The sequence below is a fragment of the Mauremys reevesii genome, linkage group 20 (assembly GCF_016161935.1).
Source record: "Mauremys reevesii isolate NIE-2019 linkage group 20, ASM1616193v1, whole genome shotgun sequence".
NCBI classification, from domain to species: Eukaryota; Metazoa; Chordata; order Testudines; family Geoemydidae; genus Mauremys; species Mauremys reevesii.
The window spans coordinates 15,561,961-15,585,440 of record NC_052642.1 but is presented as its reverse complement, the minus strand read 5'-3'; the positions used below and the strand labels follow the sequence as shown (position 1 = coordinate 15,585,440).

Here is a 23,480-nt window from a genome sequence, read left to right as displayed (position 1 = left end):
GAGTCAGTGTCCGGATCAGAGCCTAAATCAGATGAGATTGTGAGATTTAAATGGTCTTCATGATTTAGATGGGGAGGGGGGTGGTTCCCCCTCTCAAGAACCTTTCCCCTATAGATGCTATAGATCACCATCATTTTTAATTTTCTTGGTATACTATAAGCACGTAAGGAAAACCTTCATGGACTTCCATAATGAATTTAATTAAAGGGAGCCTGGCTCTAGAAAGAACAAGATAAAAATGGAGTAAATGGCTTCAGGATTTGACCCAGTATGACGATAGAAGTAATGGAAGCCAGATCTGATGTACTGGTAGCAGATGGCAGTTAATGCAGTGTATTTAAAGTCCAGGCCTAAATGCTGCTTGAAATGCATTAAACAGATGATTAAATACAAGTTGTTGCCTGCATTAGCGGAATCCTTCCTGCTCGGTTTGGGTTAGATACAGGAATCAACATGAAAAGAGGAGCTGTTAGAAGACAGTTGTGCAAAAGCTGAATGAAACAGTCCACTAAATAGCCATCTTGAGCCCAATCCAGTTGAAATCAATGGCAAAAATCCCACTGATACCAGCTGGATCCTCAGCTAATGTAAATGGGCATAGTGCCACTGACTCCTATGGAGCTGTTCCCATTTACACCAGCTAACTAAGATCTGGTCCAGTGGGAGCGGGAGCAGGCCCCTAACTGGTGCTGAAAAGCCTCAACTCCCAGTGACTGTCGTGGGAATTAAGGGCACACAGAAGCTTGCAGGAGGCATTTTGCGCCTTTCAAGATTGGACCCTTTTCCAGGTGGGACTGGGGCCTTGGTCTGGCATCCCCTCCTACGTACTAACATTGCAGGCTTCACAAAAGCACTTGTACATCAGGCCACTGTATGGAGAGGGTGGAATTGGGGATGCACCTTTCAGATTTGAATACAAATCAGACGCTGTGAATGTCTGTTTGTGACATCCATTCTCTTTCAATTCAGCACCTAGCTTTAAATTAACATGGAATAAAGCATGGCAGCTTGAGGTATTAATTAAAAAAAAAATCAGAGGCTGGGCCATCAACCGGTTTTAAAAAAACACAATATTTAAGATCTGAAATTTGTCTCAGTGCTTACAATTGAACCACACTGTTCTTCTGCTTACATCAGATTATGATAACGAGCCCATGATGAGTAAATAGCACTGCATTATGCAGTGATACAGTATGTGTATTATTGGTAACAATGCATTACAGCTTTCCAAAACAACGGTTATTTCATTCTCTTCCAGCCCTGCATCATTTGTACTTAAAGGGCCAGAATACTGGCAGTGGAGTCACTCCAGTTTTACACTGGTGTAACTGAAAGCAGAAATTGTCTCCGGATTGTGTAATGATTTTTCAGAAAGCAAGGTGGGTCGACATTGTCTCCTCTTCTTCCACAAGTAGTCTCAGAATTCAAAAGTGTTCTGTTGTTAAATAATCCTTGGTACTTTCCAACCATAGATCTCAAAGCACTTCTCAAAGAAAGGTAAGCATCATTCACCCTAATTTCCAGAAAGGGAAATGAAGGCACAAAGTGATTAAATGACCTGCCCAGGGGCAGACAACATGTCTGTAGCAGCTGGGAGTAAATCACAGGTCTCCTGAGGCCCTGTCTGGTGCCCTATCTGCTGGATCATGCTGCCTCCCTTCAATGGACAGTTTTCCAGTAATTCAAATCCATCATTCACATGTTTGTTTGCTTTTACTGAAGTTGCCGAAGATAATTTTGCTGCTTGGGTCTGAACATTACAGGAGAGAGCCACCTACGTGGAGCTTTAGATCCTGCTCTTCTTTCAGGATTCTGTAAGGTTGCAGGCTGTCGTAAGATTAGATTAACTCCACAATGATGCATTTTCCTGTCAATGTTTTTTTTTTGTTTCCTGAATAATCCTTACTCTCAAAGGAGCATCTTTAAGTGGATCCTGTCCTTGATCACAGCTCACCCCATGTTTTCAGTAGAAGTCTAATAATGTTTCAAATGAACCAGTGAGAATGCCGCCGCGTAACACCTTTGTGGGTAAGGAGCATGGAGTACTCTAGATGGCACGGATGGTCTTGCTGCTGCTTGGGGCATAGTCCCCTCACACGCACAAGGCCCAGTGAAGTCCAGCAGAGTGTGGGTGTTGATTTTAGGACTGAGCTGGTGTACCGTGCGCTAAAATCTGAGACCCAAAATCTCAGCTATCATCTCTGAAGGATGGATTCAGAGGACGATTAAAATTCCCATTAAGCCCAAACCAAAACCCTGGATCTGAGTTCCCAAATTCAGAGCTGTTGCTAGAATGGACCAAACCCAAACACCCTGAACTTTGGAGAAAGTTGGTCTCAGATCAGGATTTTGACCTTCAAGTTCAGGAAGTGTGGAGCCAGACGTCTGTTTTTATCCATTACAGAGAGATGGTGTAGTTGGTGGGCTTAAAACAGCCCAGGAGAGGGCTGTGGCTGGGCAAGAAGCCTGGGCTGATTGGGGGAAAGTAGGCTCAGCTGGGGCCATGCCCCAATCAGGCCCAGCTGGCCCCTATAAAAGGCTGTGAGCCAGAGGCCCAGTCAGTCTCTCTCTGCTTGTAGAGGGAGATGGGCCTGGCTGCAGGGAGCTAGAGACAGGGTACCTGAGTGGAGCAGGGCTGGGGAAAGGCAGAGGAACTGGGGAGCTCCAGCCTGGAAAGCCCCAGGCTGCGGCCTAGCATAAGGCCAACAGGTCCTGGGGGGTTGCAGAGGGCAGCTCAGGGGTAGGCAAAGGCAGCAGGTCCAAACCCCTTTGCCTGTGATGAGTGGCTGATACTGCAGTCTGCCCTAGTGAACGGGGGCTAGCTGGAGACTGGGAAGTAGCCAAGACTGAGGCAAAGTGGGGATAGTGGGTGGGGGTTCCCCTGGGAGGGGGAAACCCAGAACTGTGGGGTTATTGCCAGGGGGCAGCACCCCAGATAACAGGGCACCAGGTCCTGGGAGGGACATGGGGGCCAGAGTGAGGTAAGGTGGATCACCGGCCTGCAGAAAGTGCTCCAACAACTGGAGAGCTAATTCCCAGAGAAAACCAGCAGGAGGCGCCGCAGGGGTGAGTCCCACATCCTTACAAATGGGTTTTACGTTCTGTCCATTTGCATTTGGAGCCGGCCAAGGTACAGGTTTGGGGTCCAACTCTGATTATTTTTTCTGGGGGGGCCTTTGCTATCCTGCTGGAGGCCTGAGGCTCTCCTTTGCAGGCTCTCCTCCTTTAGTCTTTCTCCAGGTCAATAGCCTCTGGGCAAGGAACTCATAAACTGCTGTTGTGTAACACAAGATGCTTGAGCCCAGCCTGGATCGCTGAAGTGGGCCCAGACTTGACCTTTGCCCAGTGCCCCGTTACATGGTCCATGCTAGGGGGAGGGCTAGGGGCCAAATTGTGACCCCAGTCTTGGTTAGGACTGGGACTTGTTAAATGAAAAATACACACACACAAATTTGGTGCTAGTGGGAAGGATAGAAAGAATGGCTCCTTTCTCTCCCCTGCCACATACCTCCCAAGGATAGGTGCACTCAAGCCTTTACAGTGCATTGAGGATCAAAAGCATTATGTAGATTTTAAGTCCTATCATGGTTATCAATGTTACAGTAATACCTTGAGATCCCAGTTGGTATCAGGACCTCACTGTACTAGACACTGCACATACACATAGCAAAAGACAGCGTCAGCCCCAAACAGCAGGCAATCAAAAAAGACAAACCAGACTGAAGAGGAAACTGAGGCACAGACAGATGAAGTGATGTGCCTACGGTCACATGACTGGTCAAGGGCAGAGCCAGGAACAGCACCTGGGAATCACCACTGATTCCCGACCTCTGCCCTAGCCGCTGAATCGTGCTATTTATTGCCTCCTCCATGGCAATGCAGAGCCACAGCCCTACATCCAAGAACTGTCCTCTCCTTCTCTGGAATTTATACTCTAAGTGCTCAGGCCATGTGTTTGCCAAGCCAGATCCAATATTCAGTAGATGTCTAAATGTTGGGTTGTTTTTTTTAGTACTTCTCTTTGTCCTATTTTTGATTGATCCATTCTTGTGGTGTTTTAAATATATTTTCCTCCTGTCTCCCGAACTGCCTGGGTGTTGACACACAAAGCCCGGGGATTTTTTTTTCTCCTGCCTGCAGCAGACAGCGCGTTTATCAGCACCTGTCTGAGTGAATGAATATGGCAGGACAGTTCTTCAGCCTGGCAAAAGCTCTTGATGGAAAGGGAGCAGCCCTCATTTTTATCCGTGATTCAGATTTGTTTACATTTTGTAAAACCTAAGGGAAAAGGGGATAAAAGCTTCAGTTCAATGGAAGTCATGTTGCTAACCTCCAGTGCTAATAATTAACTAAATTATGCTGAATTAATTTGATGTAATTATTGGTGATGGAGCAAAGACAGTCGCCCAGAGAAAGTTTGAGAGACAGGAGAAACAGAAGTCTTAACAATACGAAATACTCCATAAATAGTGTCTCTTTTTGCCAAAATGAGTCATAAATACATAAAACGAGTTTATTACAGTCATCTGGCTTCACTCAATCCTCCAAATTACCCCAGTACCCAGACAAATAGCTGCAAAATGCAGCAAGTGAACTAGAATTAAAAGAAGCCTTGATGAATTCGACACAGCTCTCAGTACAAGTGTCTTTCCCCGTCTTATTATCTGAACAACATAGATTTAATAATACATTTTCAAGAGCACCACAATGCTTTTTCATTAGACAAAGACATTAATTAAGAACATGCTTTTGTTACAATGGTTTTCTGTGACTAGACAGGCAACCTGGAGAATGTTTATGGAATCTCGTCATTTGATTTGTATTTTTTAGACAGATTCAGTCCAACAAAAAAAAAATTAATAAAAGAAATCATGCGCCGCACCAAACAGAAAATTTCTATGATTTGTTTTGTAAAAGTACCCAGGGCTTTAATTTTTTGCTGTTAAAATATGCAATGCATTGGAGATTCATAAGTTGTTTGTTTGGGGTGGGGGGGTTGGTGTTTTTTTAATTCTCTGCCATGAATCAGAAAAATCAGGGGACAGAAATCAAATTGCATGTGTTTGTTAAAACAAATGGGAAATGGACTAAAAAATAGATGAAAAATTCTGACCAACGCAGGAAAAGTGGTGTTATCCTCTTATCCCACTACACAAAGGTCTGCACTTAAAGATATTAGCAGCGTTGCTCCATTTGTAATGCATCCAAGTGCCACAGACAGCAGGCACAATTACTAGATAAAGTCATAAAAGATAGGATCCGGCAATGTGGACCAAGCCCAAAGACATGGGTCTTTATTACCTGAGTTTAAAAAACTTAACTGCCTACGTTCCTTATCTCATTTGTGAGTCCCTTCACCATGCACACGGGCATACACACGCACCCCAGTACCGCAATTCCGTGTGTAAAGCTGTTGTCTTGTTACTATCTGTCTGCATTGGATGGATGGATTTAGCACCAGGGTGGTTGTTTTGCTTTTGTATAAGGAAAGTTTACAAATTAAGGCAGACTTTAGATAATGGCATCGATATATTGAATATTTTACAGCCCTGAGGGGTTGTTAATATTCAACTGTGAATGGCTGGGCTTATTCTGCCTAGCTGGAGTTTGAAATGCAGTGTTTGATTTACATCTGTCATAACCCAATAAATATATGCGCTTTCAAACGTCTATTGCATTTTTATTATCCTCGGTGACAAGAATAAAAATATTACCTGAAACATCATCAATTATTTCAGAGGCAAAACTCCAAGCACTCGGCTATATGAAATGAATGGTATTTTTCTAATTTGATAAGTAGGTGCTGCTGTACGCCTACAGATCATATCTGCATCAAGAGTTCTGCTGATTCTAAAACAGAATTGATCTTTCAGAGCTCATGTTAATTTCCATCAGCCTCCTATCAGACTCGTCATTCCAAAGCAAGTTCTAGGACATGTATAATTTATGCATTTGATTTCAATAGATCATTTTCTGCCAAGTTCTGAGAGGGGCAAAATAAAAGTCTGTTTTCCGTAGGGAAAGTGCTAATATATTTTCTGAACCACCAAGTGAACTCTCCTTGAGACTAATTTTTAAAATGATTGGGGGGGGCTGGAGGGGGAATTACTCAAAAACCAAAAGAGAGTGTGATAGATTGACTGAGGTCTCTCATCTGTCCACAGGCACTGGCTGGAAACTTCTCCCAGGCTGTTCCTCCCATGTGACTCAACCGAGACCTGCAGGGACTGAACTCCGGGGCTGAGTTAAGTCTCCAGAGCCTATTCAGTTCTTGGCTGCTCTATTGAGACGTGCCAGTTTATGGGAATGGCTTTTGTGATGTGGACACTTGCCCGCTAGGGACCGACCAACTTATTTTCCCTAGGCGAGCAAAGAGCACGAAGAAAGTACTGGCTTTTGGTATTGTTTCTGAGTTGGATTTTGATCATTGCTGCAGTAATGAGAGATTGTGTCCCGTGGTCAATAATCCCATATTTGCGTTACTGTCACGGGTGTACCAACCTCACATTGGGCCAGACGGGGTTAATGACAGCCTGTGGGCTCAAATACCCCTGCCCCACTACCCTTGCAAAAAAAGGAGTTAACAAAGGGATGAACCTGGCTCAGTTGGGAGTTAGTTAGGAGAGGGCAGCAGATCTCTGGTTCACTCAGCGAGAGGAGCCTGGCGGGAGCCAGGCCACTGAGTTGTCCCGCTGACAGACAGAACCTGCCTAAAGGAAGGTAGCCTGCAGCTGGGAGCACCACGCAGCGGTGAAGGAATGCTGGGAGAAGGAAGTGTGCCCAGGGTTCTGTGCTGGCAGAGAGGAAGATGCCTGCAGGGGCAGGGGAGGGGAGAAAACGCACCTTCAACTGAACCAGCTGGATGGCAAGAATGTGAAGAAGCTCTGTGGTGAGCCTGGAGAAGTGGTCTAGAGAGAGCCGTGCTGATGCATAGTGAGCCTGGGAAGAGGCCTAAGAGAGGTTGTGTTAGGAAGCCATCCAGGGAGGCTGTAAAGGGTCGGCATAGCCAGGCCTTGACTGCTTATTAAAGGATCCCTAAACTGGAACCCAGAGGAGAGGGAGGAGCTGAGTTCCCCTAGCAGCCTCCTGAGGACGGTGGGGTGGAAACCTCGAGACTCGTGCGGTATGGACTATTGAAACCCCTCATACCATGCTGTCTGGAGTTGGACTGAAGGCCTAACATGAGGTCAATGGACTATTGTTTGTGGCACTATTGGTTTGCCCTGGAAAGGGAGGGACTTTGTAACCTGGTCAGAGGGCTGAGTTGTCAGAAGAAGCAGATCCCCACAGGGCTGGAGAGGCTGTCGGGGAGGGGCAAAGAGCCTGCCGCTGCAGCGCATCCAGCCACAAAGGGGTGCACAGGCCAGTGAGTCGCACTCATCCATTTATCAAGAAGCCCAGATCTCCAGAAGGGGACACATTTGGCCTACGTTCAGTGTAGACTGTTCAAAGCAGGGTGAGAACATCGCCTTCAAAGCTTTCCTGCCTTCCTTCTATTGCTATTCTGATCTTCTCTCACCCAGTTAACAACCTACAATACGAAGTCTTTATCTACAGAACAGGTAGTAATAAGGGCAGTCAGAATGCAAGATGCTCAGCCTGCTTCCAACCTTCCTTATCACTTTATCAGTCTTCCTTTCACTCTCTTATACCATTGCTGCCTCTAAACCTTTTACTACAGTTCTCAGTTATAGTCTAATATTTGTATTGGGGTGCCACATAGGAGACCTAGTTGTAGACCAGGATCTCATTGTGCTAGGAGCTGTACAAACACAGAACAAAAAGACATGGAAAAAATAAGGTTGATGGGCCAGATTCTGATTTTTGTTTGCATGGGTGTTAATCTCAAACAAGTCTATTAATTTCAATTGAGTTATTCCAAATTATACCAGTGTCAACTAGATTGCAATGTGGCTTTCTATTTCTGTCTCCACTAAATCTCTATTTTCTCTGCAGGATGTTTTTTATTTTTTTTTTAATAAATAAGTAAATAATTGTGGTGCCGGGGATCCTGATCTAGCATTATTTTAAAAAGATCAGAGCACATCAGCTGAGTCTCTCAGCAGACAGTCTAATGTGTTTACTACAAGATGCCTTATTTCACACCTAGATCTGCAAACAATAAGCATAATATTGACTTTGTCACTGTGACAATGTCATTGTGCCATGTCTTTAAAGCCTATTTAAATGAGAACTCTCCCCACTACAGTCTCTCTGTCAAAGTCACGTTTACATTTCTACCGCACAGTGAAATTAAAATGTTTTTATTATCTGACTGCTTTAAAGTCTTTTGCCGAACACTGACTTGAGATAGGTGGTTTGCAAAACTACTTCTGACTACTCTCACCTGAAAAAAAAAAATCAAACATTTAGACAGAGTCTAATTGTAGTTCTTACAGCATTGCCTGTCCTAAGGGAAAACAAAATTGCTGAAGTGACATAAGCTAAAGCAGAGAAAAGACTAACTTTTGGAGAGTGGAATGGAATCAAGGTCAAGGCATATGAATAATAGTTACAAAGAGCCTGATCCAAAGCCCATTGAAGTCAATAGGAGTCTTAGCCCTATTGCCTTGTTAACAAAGGCAACAGTCAATGGAACTATATTATATATTAGGAATAATAACATAAATGAACTTATGCCCAACCTGCATAAGAATCTGGACCCATTTTTAGGGCCAAATTCTACCAGCTATAGTCTTGTAAGAAGCAACTTACTCCATGAGTAAATGCATTGGCATCAAATTTGTTCTCAATGGGACTACTTGTAGAGTAAGTTGCTTCTCATCTGCGTAAAGGTGGCATGGTCTGACCCTGAATCTTTAACGACGGGACCTCTCCTGATCTAATGCATTGTGCATAGGACAGGGAACCAGGAACTCTTGGATTCCAATTCTGGTTCTGATACTTGAGTTTGGAGCACTTCAGCTTTCTGCCTCAGTCTCTCATTAAACTAACTCAGTTACTCCAGTGTAAAGGCTTTATTAAAGTCATTGGGCCAGACTCTCAGCTGGTGTAAATCAGAATAGCTCCATTAGCATCTCTGCTGTTAGAGTGATTTACAGTAGCAGAGGTCTGGGCGGTGGTGCTAGTCATTTTGTAACTGCAATGGAGCTAACTCCAAATTTACAGTGGTGTTACTGAGATGAGAGACTAGACCCAGCCACCTGTTACATCACCCAACTGCTTCACAGGAGTTTTGCAGGGTTTAATATTTCGGAAGCACTTTGAGGGCGCAAACAGAAGGGAGAAGGAAAAAAATCTGCTAAAATAAAGAAAAGGAATGGGAAAGGGAGGGAAACTTACAGAAGGGGTCTAGCCGAAGGTCAACTGAAAACCACAGTGGAAAGTTGCGAAGAATCATTACCCAGCTGTAAAGTACCATGTCGTTTTTCTTTTTCCCATTCCTTCTCTTTATTTTAGTAAATATTTTTCTTTTCCCTTCTCCTTTTCTTAAACTTTCATTTTCTTTAGTTTTTCAAAGTACAATAAACTCCCAGGTTGTGCCTGAAATGGTACAAACAGCATAAGGTAAACAAGAAAGAGCAACCATGTGCTTCCTGCACATGGAACTGCCCTGGAAGGCAATGGGAAGCCTGCAGGTGGGGCTGGTACCCAGAGCCATACGATGCAAGAGCAAATCATTCCAACCTTAGGAGATCAACACAACCATGGTGTAAGCAGGCAGAAGTCCACTGAAGTCAATGAAGCTGGGCCTGCTTGCACCAATGCCAAATTTAGCCTTAAGATCATAGCTTAGAGATGGAAAAGATCCTATTGACCATCATGGCCAGGATACAATTCATCACAGACAACATGTCAGCTAATAGGCCAATATAATCCATTACGGTAAACTCTGCCATATGACCCTTGGGTCTGTTCCTACAATGTAAAATTTGAGGACTTGCAGATCAAGCTCCCTTCAGTACCTGGAATTCATTACACCTGATTCTCACTTTATATCATTCTGGCAGTGTAAAGGAGACTTAGTGTAAATGAGAATCAAGCTGATCAACTTTTCCCTTGACACCTGCCCACTCCAATACCTCACTTCCCTTCTCCCCACACACCCAGCCCTGCTTTCCATTTTTGTCTTCACTGACTTGACTTTTCCCTCTCATGGATCATTGCCTGAAACAGCATTGCTACCTTTCTTGTCTATTTTCAGACTGTCCTTAAGAAAGCCCTTTGGTTCCATTTGTAGCCCACATCCTGTTTCTGCCTCCCCCTCTTTTCATTCCTAAAAATAAAGCTGATGCAATTCAATGTGACACGACAAAATAGCACCGTGCATTGGCAGAAACTCTCTCAAGAGCAGTAATTAAAGAGCGTAGATGAGTGTGTGCATAAGCTGGCCTCCTTTAGACTGGAAAGGAGGCAGCTTAGAGGGGACTCGATTGAGGTGTTTAAGATTATGAAGTGGAAATTGATCAATGCTTCCTTTTTATATATCCTTAATGTAAGAATGTGGTCACTCAACCAAACTAATTACAAGGTACATTTAAAGCAATATATATGGAAATACTCTTTCACAGAGTGTATAGTTAGCCAGTCAAAATCGCTTTTACTTACTTCTTTGAGTCACATATTGTGTCAAGACACTTTTTAGTTCAGCATGAGAAGACAAGCTCATCGAGTGTCAAACTTACAGAACGTTTTGCTGTCATAATGTTTGATGCCCTGTCCTGCTGTACAGTAAAGCCGGGGCTTTCGATCCAATATGGCAAGCCTGGCAGGATTAGGTCCGACAGGTGGGTTCCGCTGTATTCCATTATGGCGGAGGTCTAAACCGTGCAGTATGAGGAAATGTATGATATATATTTATGGTGGTGAGTCTCTGGACACAATGAAGAAAGGTCCACAGTTTATACTCCTGAGGAACTGGGATAATGTGTGTACCGTCTGTCTCTTCTGCACAGTGGAGTAGTCTAGATGCCCAGGCAACAACTGAGATGGCAATTTTGATTACACAGGTTGAAAAAAGGCAAGAATTTTTGTAGCATGTAGAATTTTCTTCCTGGGCCTTTTTCAAAATCAGTGAAGTCCTGGAGTGACAGAGCTCACGTCCTAGACAGATACAATACTGTGATACTTCTGAGGGGGTGCAGCTTTCACTTCAGAGATGTTCACCTTTGGAAGAGAGAGAGAACATTTATGAAGGTCTGTGATTGCTGCTGGTTTAAAAAATGCCTTTAGATTACTCAATCCATGTACAGCATTCCCATGATGGGATGGCGGGCTGGTAAAAGGAGAGAGAGGAGGAGAGCATTCGTTCCAATTCCCACAAGACCCAACGGAAAGTGGGTCAGAAAGTGCCTGAAAGTGAAGCTTCTTGCCAACAAGCGATTCTTCTTTCCGCAGAAGTATCAATTCCTGTCTTCTTGAGGCTATCTTTTCAAATCCATCTGTGGCTGGCACCCATGCCCTGTTTAAAATTGGCAGACCACCTTCTGAGCAGGCTCAGTTCTATCCTAACACAGATGGCATGAGTGTGGGCATGCCAGAGAAGCAGTTTGCACATCACGCTTCAGCTTTATGGGCCAGATTACCATCCAAGCCAATCAAAATGGCAATCCATATCTGCCACCAGCGTTAAAGAAATGAGCCTTCATGAACCCTTTGTTAGTTATCAAAGTTTTGCTAAACTATCAGAGCTTGATTAATGATCAAAGTCCCCAAATAGCTTTCCATTCTGGCAAGGGTCTGGCACAGGTGAATCAGTTATTCCTTCTTTCCTCCCCTAGTGAAAAAAACTATAATGAAGTCTCTATCCCTAACCAGCACAATGAGAGAGGTACTTTTGGCAAAAGTGGTCCAGCATCCAAGCCAAATATCCTGCTGAATATGTCAGCCAGGTGCACATGTCAGCTCCACAACTTTCCATAACTTCTTTGTGAGGGAAGCCAGCACATGGTTTCTATGGCTTTTGGGGGCACTCTGAATTTTGAGTGTTTTTCACCATGGTTGATTACAAGAATTGATAGCAACGTCTGTAAGAATACAGGACATGTCATTAGCAGCAGTATTATTAATGGAGTTGATAGAAGAAGTCTCTTGTGGTCTCTCCATCAATGCAGCTAAGCTCATTCAGGCAAATTTTGTGCGGAATGACACTGCAGCCTCACTGCGGTCAGTGTAAGTAAATCAGTGTAGAATTTGGCCCATTATTTAAACGATGAGTCCACAATTTGAGCGAAACAATATTCCGGTTTTGTAAAAGTCAATTCACAACCCAATTTTGGAAGCAATTACTACCTAGCATAGCATTGACTGCTTTGAGCAACCCCTTTGGTTTCACAATAGTAAGCACTATACTTGGTAGTGTTTGCAGAATCAAGCCTTTAGCTTGCTGTGTGATTAACATTAATGGGGGATTTCAATCACCCGTCAAAATTAGGAGTGCCAGGGCGTCTCAAGAAGAAGGAAGGTCTTATGGTTAAGGCACTGAATCGACTTGTCAGATGTGAGTTTCATTCTCAGCTCTGCCACAGGCTTCCTTTGCGACTTAGAGGTGTTGTGAGGATACATGTGCCCTAGAAAAACCTGTAAATTCATAATAAATATCCCCTCCACTATTCTGAGACACCCTAAAGCATTCACAGTTGATTTGTGCAGAAAGATGAGTAGGAGCCAGATCCTCAAGCCCATTCAAGTCAATGGGAGTCTTTCCATTGAGTTCAGTGAGCTTTGGATCAGGCCCTAAGACAACATAATAAGGGCAAATTTAGTACCTGCCTGATGACAGAGATGTGCAAGATAATGATGATAACCCCAGCTATGGGGTATACCCATTATGACTACCATACTAAATAACCTCCTATAATATTTGGAAGTACACACTTGTTTGAGTGTGTACATATCTCCAGAGATCAGACCTAAAGCACATGTTTAGTTTGTTTGTTCTTTTTGCACAGGCCCAGAATATTGCCCATACTTAGTATTCCTGAGATTTGATCAAAAAAAATCATCAGTAGAACAAATTGCACCTGTGGATGTGTTCGACACTGACGGTAATAATACCTTCCCTTAGGTGGGCAGGATGTGTTTTTTATCTGTAGGCACTTCAGCTCATCGGGGTGAAGTGGACCTGAAAACGTTCTGGATGTTTAAGACTCTAGCAAAATTGCAAATCCTATAATTGCATGTTCATGTCCTTGTTACCTGAAATCCTGCAAGAGGCATTTCTGAGACAGAACAAGGCTAAATATTTATTAATGATATTCTTATGTCAGGTGACACTTTTGTCTAACTGTAACTGACAGTGGAATGCTAGTAGCTGTTCTGAAATAAATGCAATACACATAACAACAGCAGAACCCATCTACCATGCTGAGATAAATAATCCATCTGTAATCCTGATGAAAGTATCCTTCAAAATATTGTTACATTTGCTATCTTTACTGACAATTCACAATTAGAACTGTGCTATTCAATTTGTCAACAGGGTTGGGTTTTTTCTCTGGCTACAAAATGCCGTTAAGGAATCACTCACAACATGTGCAGTTAGATAACAAATTGGCGCTCGCTTTATCATTTTTGCCAGTTGCTTGTGCTTTGGCAGTTTCACTTTTATCCCTGTATAGGGCAAATAGGCTCCTAATAAGTTTCATGAAACTAAGGATAGGTCTATGCTACAGCACCACAGCATAGCGTAAACACTTCCTACATCAGCTAAAGGGGTTTTTCCGTCAATATAGTTAATCCACCTCTTCTTCTCCCGAAGAATTCTGCCATCGACCTAGCCTCGACTACAAAGGGGATTAAGTCAACCTGACTACATTGCATAGAGAGTGAAAATCTTCCACAGCTCGGAGCAATGTAGCTAGGTCGATTTAATTTTTAAGTGTAGACAAGACTCCACTTCCAGCAATCAGAGTGAGGGAACTTTAATTATCTTCACAGATTAGGTTTGTCCAAGTCCAACAGTAAGCAACAAAGACCTGCAGAGAAGAATCAATTGTTCATTATCGCCTCTTCCTCATCTCAGTGCTCAAAGTGCCATCAATAAAGCAGTCCATATAAGCCTATGTAGGAGGAAAACACAAATTCATCAGCATATGATCTTTTCACCCATTCTTAACTAGTCACATTACATGTGAATTCATGGCCTTGAGATGAATAGGTTAGTGCTTTCAGTAATCCACCCAGAACAATGCATTTTAATACACCACACTACCTTAAGCTTTAAATAGGGAGTAATCCTAAAACACTCAATGGAATTGAGCCTTTCAAACTTTCCTGATGCTACGCTTTTCAGAACATGTCTCAAACATTATAAAGAGCTCTGGCAAAACTGTAGCCTTCAGAAGACTGCAGTGCTAGTACTGATTTCAGTGGGAGCCACACCTGTGTATCTGACAGTAGAACTTAGCTATTTCATGTGCTGGGAAAAATCTGAGTCCACTTTGGGACATGACAACCTAGTAGTTCCCTACACTGCTCTATAGAAAGCAGCAGGTGGGATTCTCAGTCATTTGTTCCCCATCACAGTTGTGGAGGGAGGGAGTGCTGGGGAAGTGGTGCTCTCTTGGCGGAGGGGGCTTAGTACCCCTGCACGGGAGCAGCAGAGGAAGTGCTTCTAGATCAGCACTGTACTTGCACTGCCTGAGATCACTCTCACCCGTATAGTTGGACGTAGGCTGTAGGAGAGCTGCATGCAACTGAAACCATTTAGCTTGAGAATCACTGTTTTAAGTGAAAACAAATGATGCACAAACAGCCTAATAAACCAAGTGCGGTACCAATATTTTACAGCTCTACAAGGCAGGCACTAACCCAGACAGTTTGATTAATACGGTTCTTCCCTTTATTAGAAGTTCTTTGCTGGATTCAACATTTGGCTGCACAGGTTGGTGAAAAATCAATAAAATAGACTCACTCTGTCGCTGTAACTCCAGTGTTAACTTCTTCACTCAGGGCCCAATCTAAAACCTACTGAAGCTGATGGAATGATTCCCATTGACTTCCATGAGCTTTGGATCAAACCTTCTCTCAGGGCATTTAATAGAATCTTCTAAGATTTTTTTTCAAAAGACAGACCTTATTAAAAAGAACAAGGAGAAGAATATGGTTCAAACCAGTCTGCCTTCCCTTGCAAGATATAAACACTTGAAAACCCACAGCAAAATTCTGATCTCGTTGACACTGATGTAAAACTGGACTTGACATCAGTGGAGTTCATCTGGCGTTTTATTGGTGTAACTTAGATCAGAACCCGGCCCTGTCATAAACAGATAGTTAAGGGTTAAAGTCTCTTTTACCTGTAAAGGGTTAACAAGCTCAGTAACCTGATGAACACCTGACCAGAGGACCAATCAAGGGACAAGATAATTTCAAATCTCTGTGGCGGGAAGCCTTTGTCTGTGTTCTTTGTTTTGAGTTTGTTCTCTCTTGGATTTAAGGGAGGCCAGACATATTCTTCAAGTTCTCCAAAGTTTCCTGAAGTATTTTCTTCTATTCAGTATAGTGAGTATTAGAAAGGCAAATTAGTCTTATAATTTAATTTCTGCATTTGCAATTGTGTGTTTGCTGGAGAAATATCTTTATTTCTGTTGCTGTTACTTTGATTATTCTGAGAAAGGCGGGGGGGGGAGAGCCTCTCCAGGTTTATAAGTTAGACCCTGTATTTTTCCATCCTGGTATTACAGAGATAGTGTACTTTCTTTCTTTCTTTTTAATAAAATCTTTTCTTTTTAGAACTTGATTGATTTCTTCCTTGTTTGGATTTTCAGGGGAAAGGGAGGGGGGAAAAGTGAATCCCTCTTTGTTTTGATTCAAGGAATTTGAATCCAGGTATCTCTCCTAAGCACTAGGAAAGGGGAGGGGGGAAATGGGTTGTTTCCCTTTGTGTTGAGATTCAAGTTTGAATCTGTGTTCCCCAGGGAGAGTTTTAGGGGAACAGGGAGTGTGTCAGACACTTAAAACTTGACTGGTGGCAGCAAGAACCAGATCTAACTAGGATTTTAGTTTAGAGGAGTCCATGCAGGTCCCCATCTTGTGAATGCTAAAGTTCAAAGTGGGGAATAAACCTATGACATGGTAGGCAGTGGTTGGGATTTTTTTTAAGAACCAAAGCAGAGAGCTATTGAGAGCTGTTTCTCCTACAGCAGGAAAGCAGGCTGGGAGGGGGAGATTTTTTTTTTTTTTAGGAACCAAAAGCCAGATTTTTTTTTCCTCCTTTGAGATGCTGGGGAAGCAGTGAAGGAGAGATACCCTGAAGGCAAACAGACAAAGGTTTTTCTAACAAGGCTTGTTAGGAAGGACCCTATGAGGCAGTAAAGGTATAAGTAAACGATGGCATTATTTGAGTTTGGCAAGACTTACTAGAGCTTAAATTGAACCTAATGTACTTCTAGTATCATGTCATGCTATGATCTTTTAAATAGAAAGATTATTCTTTTGATTCTTCCAATGAAGGACACTACATGGTATCATCAAGCACTCATGTAGTGCACTTATCATTGTGGTGTGGCAACCTGAATAGAATAGAAATCTGAAGTACTGTGTGAAACTCTTTAGATCTGGTCATATGAGGCCATACAAAGGGAAATGTCTCATTTAAGTCAATAGAACGTGCACTTATCAGCGACCAAGGTAAAAGCAGTTCTAGAACCGGCCCAAGAACGGCAGCATCGGGCATTTGAAAGCTACCTTATACCTGTAACTTTGTCAACCATCTGAACTCTTTTGTTCCCCCTTCCAAATAGCCGATAAGACATTTCAGGGTCTTCGATATCCAGCTTAGATCAGTTCTGGAGGAAAAAGAAAATTTAGGCTTGTTAATTAACTTTGTTAGAACACCTGCAGCTACTCGTCCCGTCAGGACAGTTACGATGCCCTGTCAGGAGTACATTGTACTTTGTTGTTAACATGTGGCTGACATAATAGCCCGCGTGCAATGCAATTAACTCTTTCCCCTGCTGACATTTAAACCAGCAATTGTTTTTATAATTTACTTAGCAAAGCGTCAGGCACCTTTGCTCAGAGAACTTTCCAGCTCTGTTCAAAATATGCCTGATTTAGCTTTATGGACAAGATAAAACAATATCAGTTGCTACATTTAATTGTTTAGTACTGAATGTTGTCTAGGGCCCAATTTTCATTTAGATTAGGCCCCTTTACGGTGCTACAGCAACATAAAGGGGCCTTAAAGGGGACGTAAGAGTAATTTACATCCATTTTAAGGCTCCTTTACGCTGCTGGAGCTTTACACTATCTTAGTGAAAAAGTGATTCAGGCTCCTAATTGGGCCTATTTTAAAATCTGTTGTGGGCCATATTCTCAGCGGGTGTAACTAGTGTTGACTCAATGATCTTGGTGGAGCTGCTAGCTAAGGAACTGGCCCAGTATCTCCTGCTGACCTCAGAGTACAAAGCATCCAGCTGATCTGCATCTCCTCATCAACTCACGTCTTACTGAAACAGACTGATAGCGCTGTATGTTCAGACACGTACTGTTGGCAGTCACGTCAAGCCACTGACTTGAACTGGTGCAGCCAGGAAGAATATCTGCATGGCACCATGTTTCCTCCTCTTTAGCATCCAAACAGTTTTTCTTAAATCCCTAACTATCCCTCCAAAATGTATTCAAGTTTCAGAATATGTGGAATTGTCTTCCACACACAAGTGCAATCCTTATTTCCAAACAAAACCGTGAGCCTGAGTGTGACTATTGTGTGTGTGTATATATAAAGGATGATAAAACACAAATGGAGGCAACACAAATTCATATTCTCCTAAATTTTCCTTTTCCATAGGGCATGCTGGTCATTTATACGGACAGATAATCCGACAAAAGACTCCCATCGCTCACACTGAAAGAGTTAATTTCTGTGACCCAAATATTGAGACTCATTTTAAATTTGCTGGAAATTGCTTTTTAATCCTAGCTCTCGAGGATTTCCTTTGAAACCATCTGCTGTGCACCCTGGGTACCCTATTTCTGCATGCAGAATTACTACACTATAGACCTTCTTTTGTGTACCCAATACTTTTCGGCACACTTGTGAAATAAAAGCCATAGTTTTCGTATTTTATTTTTTGTTTTCTGACTTCAAGTACAGATTAAAGAACAATTGTAAAGGTCAAAAGCCGTTATAAATGTATCTCAAGAGCAAATAGAACCACAGTTCTTTTCCCTTTGCAGTATTTTGAAATAAATGTGAAAATATAGATATATATACTCATACTCCAAGTCAGCAAAGCCTCCTTATTTATGAAAGCTTTTACTTCTCATTGGAAAGTGCTTCCTTCTCTCTGGAGTCAATGGGACACAAGCACATGCCTAATTTTAATTTTCTGAATAGGGATGAACTTAGTGCTTTTCTGAATCAGTGCCACAGTTTGGATGTTGGAAGGTAATGCTAAAATGCATCATAACTAGAGCTTGGTACATATAATAAAATAAATGTTCGCGGCTACTCACTTGGATTTTTAAATGATTTATTTTCAGTCCCAGTGTGAACTTTTTGCATTTGCTTCCTGGGAACATTTTTTCGAGTGAGTTTTACTGGCGGAAATGTTGGCAGAGAGTGAATTTTAAAGTCACGCTTACAAATACATTCGGGGGAAACAGAATTCTAAATTGTCATGTGCAAGTGCTTGTTTCAGAAATGTTTAATCGCAGCAAACCAATACCATGGTTTTTTATCTGACCAATCACAGCTAACCGAAAAAGTAGGAATAGCTAAGCCGCACAGAGGACTGTTTTCAAGCAGTCGATTGGATCAATCCATAGAGTTCAACAAGAACAACAACAAAATTTGAATGCTTTCAGCAATAAGTATGTTTGAGGAAATTGCAGTCTGTCTGCAAGCATTCTGAGAGCAGAGAAGGATGTGAATTATTTGATTTGTTCTAATCATATAAGGTGCAATTAACTTCTATGAAGTGGACAAGCTTAAGGCCTATGCACCCCTTATGTCTCAGGTGAGACTGAGGCCAGATCCTCAAAAGTATTCAGGCAGCTAAATCCCACCGATTTCAATGGGCATTGGGTGCCTAAATACCTCTGAGGATGTGGGCCCTCTGCATAGGGATGCAGATCACCCACTATGTTCATTTTTGTAAACAATAATCACCTGGCATGCAGCATAGGTGGATAGGAATATAGAAACTTTAATCTCCGACCGAAATATTCAATTGCCTAAATGAAGACAGAATTCCATATTCTTTGATGAATTATTCCAGCACATGAGCAATCAGTGTTGGAAATGATTAATATACAGGAGAGAGATACACATGCAGATGTTAGAAGAATGTGAGGGGGAAAAAAAACCCCAAGCAAATCATTTTTTTCAGCAATAACAGATGTTGGAGCCTCATCCTGCAGCCATGTAACTTTTAATACAAAATGGCTTTCAGAGTGAGGGGGTGGGGAGTGGAATCAATGCCAAATTACCCATTTATTTCAGCATTTTCATTTTAATGAGATCCTGTATCGTTTTGTCTTTACAGTTGTCCTTCGCTACTAATCCTCTGAAATGAGGTTTGTCTTAAGCATCAGTGAAAGAGAATCAGCTGTTTTAAAATGTATTTTTCCCTCTTCTATGTCTGTCTCTAGTACGTTCTACAGCAGAGACAAATTCTGCTCTCACTTAGACCAGTGTAAATCCAGAGTAATGCCACTGAAACCTGTGGCGTTTTTCTGGATTTATACTGGCTTAATTGAGCAGATTCAGGCCCTGTTACCTTTCCTTAAAGTTGTTGGCCGACGCGTGCCCTACCACACTGAAAATCACTGCTCCGATACCAGGGCCTGTGTCAGCCTCTGAAAGTCCGCAGGATACAGGGATCACAAACATAGCTTAAAGCCACCTTTGCACCCTGCTCCATTCCTGTGCTCAGCTCAGGAATGGATTAACGGAGGTCTGGCTGCACTAGAAACTATGGCCAGCGTAGTAATTTTGTTTGGCGGGAGCAGGGGTGATTTTGTTTTTTACCACACTTTAATACCAGCAAAACCCTAGTGTAGGCAAGACAAGAGCGTGCTTTTGTTGGTATAACTTATTTCACTTGGGGGACCAGTATACACTGCACCAGCAGAAACACCATCTGCACTAGGAAGATTTTCCCAGTATAGCTACAGCGGTGTAGCTATAATGACAAACCCTTTCTAGTGTAGACAAGGCTTCACAGTCAGGGCCTATGTCTCTTCACTGAGATATGAACGATCTTACATGCCCTGATTTTAGCTCAACACAGTGGAAATTGCAGGGTCTCTTTGTGATGTTACGCCCCATAGTCTTCATAGAAATATGGTTATGGCACAATAGAATATGGATCAGGCCCTGAGGTGGTATTAGTTAACAAGTAAGAGGAATATTTAAAATTGGGGTCATATTCTGAGCTGGTGTAAACCAGCATAGCTTCGCTGATAATCTGGCCCATGGGCTTTATAGTCACAGTAGGGATGGGAAGTTGACACTGAAGTCAACAGAATAACTCCAGATATAGCTGAGATAAGGCGCAGGGTTTCCAACCTGTCTGTCGGCTTTGCATTACCTGTACTCAGCCCTGGGCCTCATGTATACTAGGGATTTGCCATGATTACATTAGGACAGCCACACTGATGCAAACCCCTAGCATAGACACCTTATTCCCACCGGCGCTGCTTGCCCTGGTTTCAAGCAAGAGGAAACTCCTCTGATCCAAACAGTGGCTTTACCCAGCTGCACTAGGGGTTTACCAGTGCAGCTACAGCAGTGTCTGGAACAGGCAAAGTGCAGACAAAGTCCTACTCAGGGCTATTCCATCTCTCTGGGGTCTCGGAGATACATTGATGAGCTAACCAGGAGTGAAAGGGGATTTACTGAGGACCAGAAGCGTGCATTTTAGTCATTACGGATGCCTTTTCGTCTAGATCTTTTAGCCATAAAATGTCTAGAAATGTTGTATCAATCTCTCTTTGTGAGCCGCTCTTTGATATATTTTAAAGTCCATTGAAGTATGGCTAGAAATCATTTTTCTCGTCTCCATTCATGACGTGTCTGCAAAAACATGAGCTAAAAGAAATATCCAGCCCAGGGAAAAGAGGTATTGTCTACCTTTCTGAAGTTCCCCGTCACTCACTCTCTCTCTATATAACTCTATATATATTTATAGTAACAGAGGTCACCCCTGGAAAGTGGGATGCTTGCTAGGGAAAAATGGGACATTGAGCAGCTGTGAGAAACCACATCCACAGTCATTTGTTTTAGTCGGATGGCGGAGGGAGGCATTCGCACACACTGTCTGCCTCTGATGCTGCACAAATAAGTGCAGGAAAGTTGCACTAGCAGTAATTTTGCAATGATTCTGACTTGTACTACATTGAATCCAATCAAAGTAAATAGCAGAAGCTTCATTTCATTGATTTCCCTCCCCCCTATTTGAGAAATAACCACTGCTAGAAGGTCAAAGAACCTGAAAGGTTTCTTTTGACCCCTGTTTCTATCATCTGACCTACTCTAGGTTCCTCATTAGCTCTTGAAAAATCCAATACGCCCTGCCTTTCCCTGTCTCTCTACCCTTCTCCTTCTGTCTTTGTACATTCAGCTGCAGACCCCAGGAGCTCTTGGCAACATTTCTGGTGGAATCTACTTTGGCTTTCTCTCTGCACTGTGCTTCCTTGTATACATCCTTTATGCACTTCACAGCACAAGAGATTTAAATTCAGTGGTGAGTGAGGCTGCAAGAGCAGCTTGGGAGATCAATAGGGTCTGAAAGTCTATGGGACAAGGTTGTGAGAAGAGACTTGCTGTAAGGTAGGGCCAGAAGGGGCAACTTAGGAATTGCAGGTTAAGAAGGATGCAGCTGGGGATACGTCGAAAGTGAAAAAACACTGCCATTTTGGTGAGTTGAGGGGGAAGAGGGAGAGAGATGGAAATGGCATTACAGAAGCTCAAATTAAGGTTTAGTCGGAGGGATGTATGAAGGTTCAAGCCATTATTTTCTTGTGATCTGGTTAATCTGACCCTGGTTCTAGATCTAGTCAATTGTTATCTGACTAATGGATACAATGGAGAGCATGGTTAGCCACTCTTGATAGCAAATATGCAGTGACATAGCCTGGTTGGTTTGTTGTTGACAGTGCTACTATAATCTATAATATAAATATTGCTATGTGGGGAGCTATATATTTGCATGTTTACGACTGAAGATTTAAATAACATTGATGGTATATACAAATAATCACCCAGTCCAATGCCTATTAAAGTCAACGGGAGTCTATTCTCTTCAGTAGGCATTGGATTGGAGACAAGGTGAAGGGCTGGGCATTCATAACGCTAACTGACTCACTCCAGATCAGGCCAACTATAGGTTGTGTTGAACAACTACATTGTGTTATGGTATTTTTTCCTCCAGGCTAAAATGTCTGAGACTATTTATTTTTAGCTACTTAATTTTATTAGTACTGGCTCTTTAATGTTTTATTTGCCATTTTTATTAACTATTTAAAAGTATAAATTCTATGCTTATTTAGTTCTTATGCAGATAAGTTCTCTTTAAACATTCATACTTAAAACTAATGCCCTATAGGAAAGTGCATGGGAGCCTAAGGGTTAATCTTCCTTTGCCGAGAGTGGAAAACTTTAGCCTGGAGTTTTCACCTTGAGAGACAGACAAGTTTTTCCTGTCTGAGGCTTTCATAAGGGCATTTGAGGTAAAGGATCAACGCATTAACAGGTGGGTGTGGAACATGACATTTTTCTTAAATGTGCTTTTCAACATTTGTCCTTTTGTAGAGCAGGCGCCTTAATGGGGACAAATGGAGTGGAGGAAAATCAGAAAAATGCAAATGAGGTGCTTATTTTAGTCTAATCAATCTCCGTAAGGCTCTCATATCTTACCAAGCATGTGTTTAGGAGGATAATTATTATAATTGATTAATGCAAAAAGCTTATTTCTACCCTGCATGTAGCATTTAGAGAGCTTTGTAGCCACTCCCTCTGAGCCACATGGTTGAAAGGTAGTAAAGGGAATTTTAAAAGGGTTTCCAGACAAAATTTCAGATTATTTCATCCTAAACTGTATCCTTCAAAAAACCTGCTCTCCACAGAAACCTCACATTTGCAGGTACCACTCAGATAATTGCATGTATGAGCAAGTCCTTGGGTGCGACTATATTTCATAGCACTTACGTGCCAAGCTGTGGAATGTTAGTCTTTAATGTGCACTGCGCTCTGGAACTTTGCAGAAATTTCTAAAACTTAAGATGTGTTACTAATAAATGGTACTTTCACAGCTCCTTCAGACTGGTAGGGTCTACCTGAGGAGCCAGTGTGCAAACACTGAGTAGTTTGGGGCTCACTCTCTGTTATGCAGTTAGCAAATACTGTGCCCCAATTCTGCCCACACTAGATTATTAGATACACAGCTTAAGCATACCATAAAAATTATCACTGGCACATTGAAGCCAACAAAACTGGTATGGTTACTGTCCTAACCAACATTCCTCCACCTAACACATAGCGTCAGAATGCAGCCAACAAACTTATCATCATG

The 23,480-nt window shown here is 42.4% G+C and overlaps 1 protein-coding gene and 1 long non-coding RNA gene across 3 annotated transcripts in view; one reads left to right on the top strand and one right to left on the bottom strand.

Annotated features, from left to right (window-relative positions):
- The window catches only part of LYRM9 (LYR motif containing 9), a 75,545-nt gene that overhangs the window by 34,498 nt on the left and 17,567 nt on the right, over window positions 1–23,480 (bottom strand). The window contains exon 2 of one of the 2 annotated variants that reach the window (XM_039507356.1): window positions 16,648–16,748. The gene's annotated coding sequence lies outside the window, so the exon portion shown is untranslated. The remainder of the gene's footprint in view (window positions 1–16,647; window positions 16,749–23,480) is intronic. The other variant, XM_039507357.1, reaches the window with a different exon arrangement.
- On the top strand, window positions 1,269–18,010 carry LOC120387132. Its single transcript, XR_005590043.1, has 3 exons — window positions 1,269–1,379; window positions 6,165–6,244; window positions 17,753–18,010. It is a non-coding gene; the product is annotated as an uncharacterized LOC120387132 (long non-coding RNA).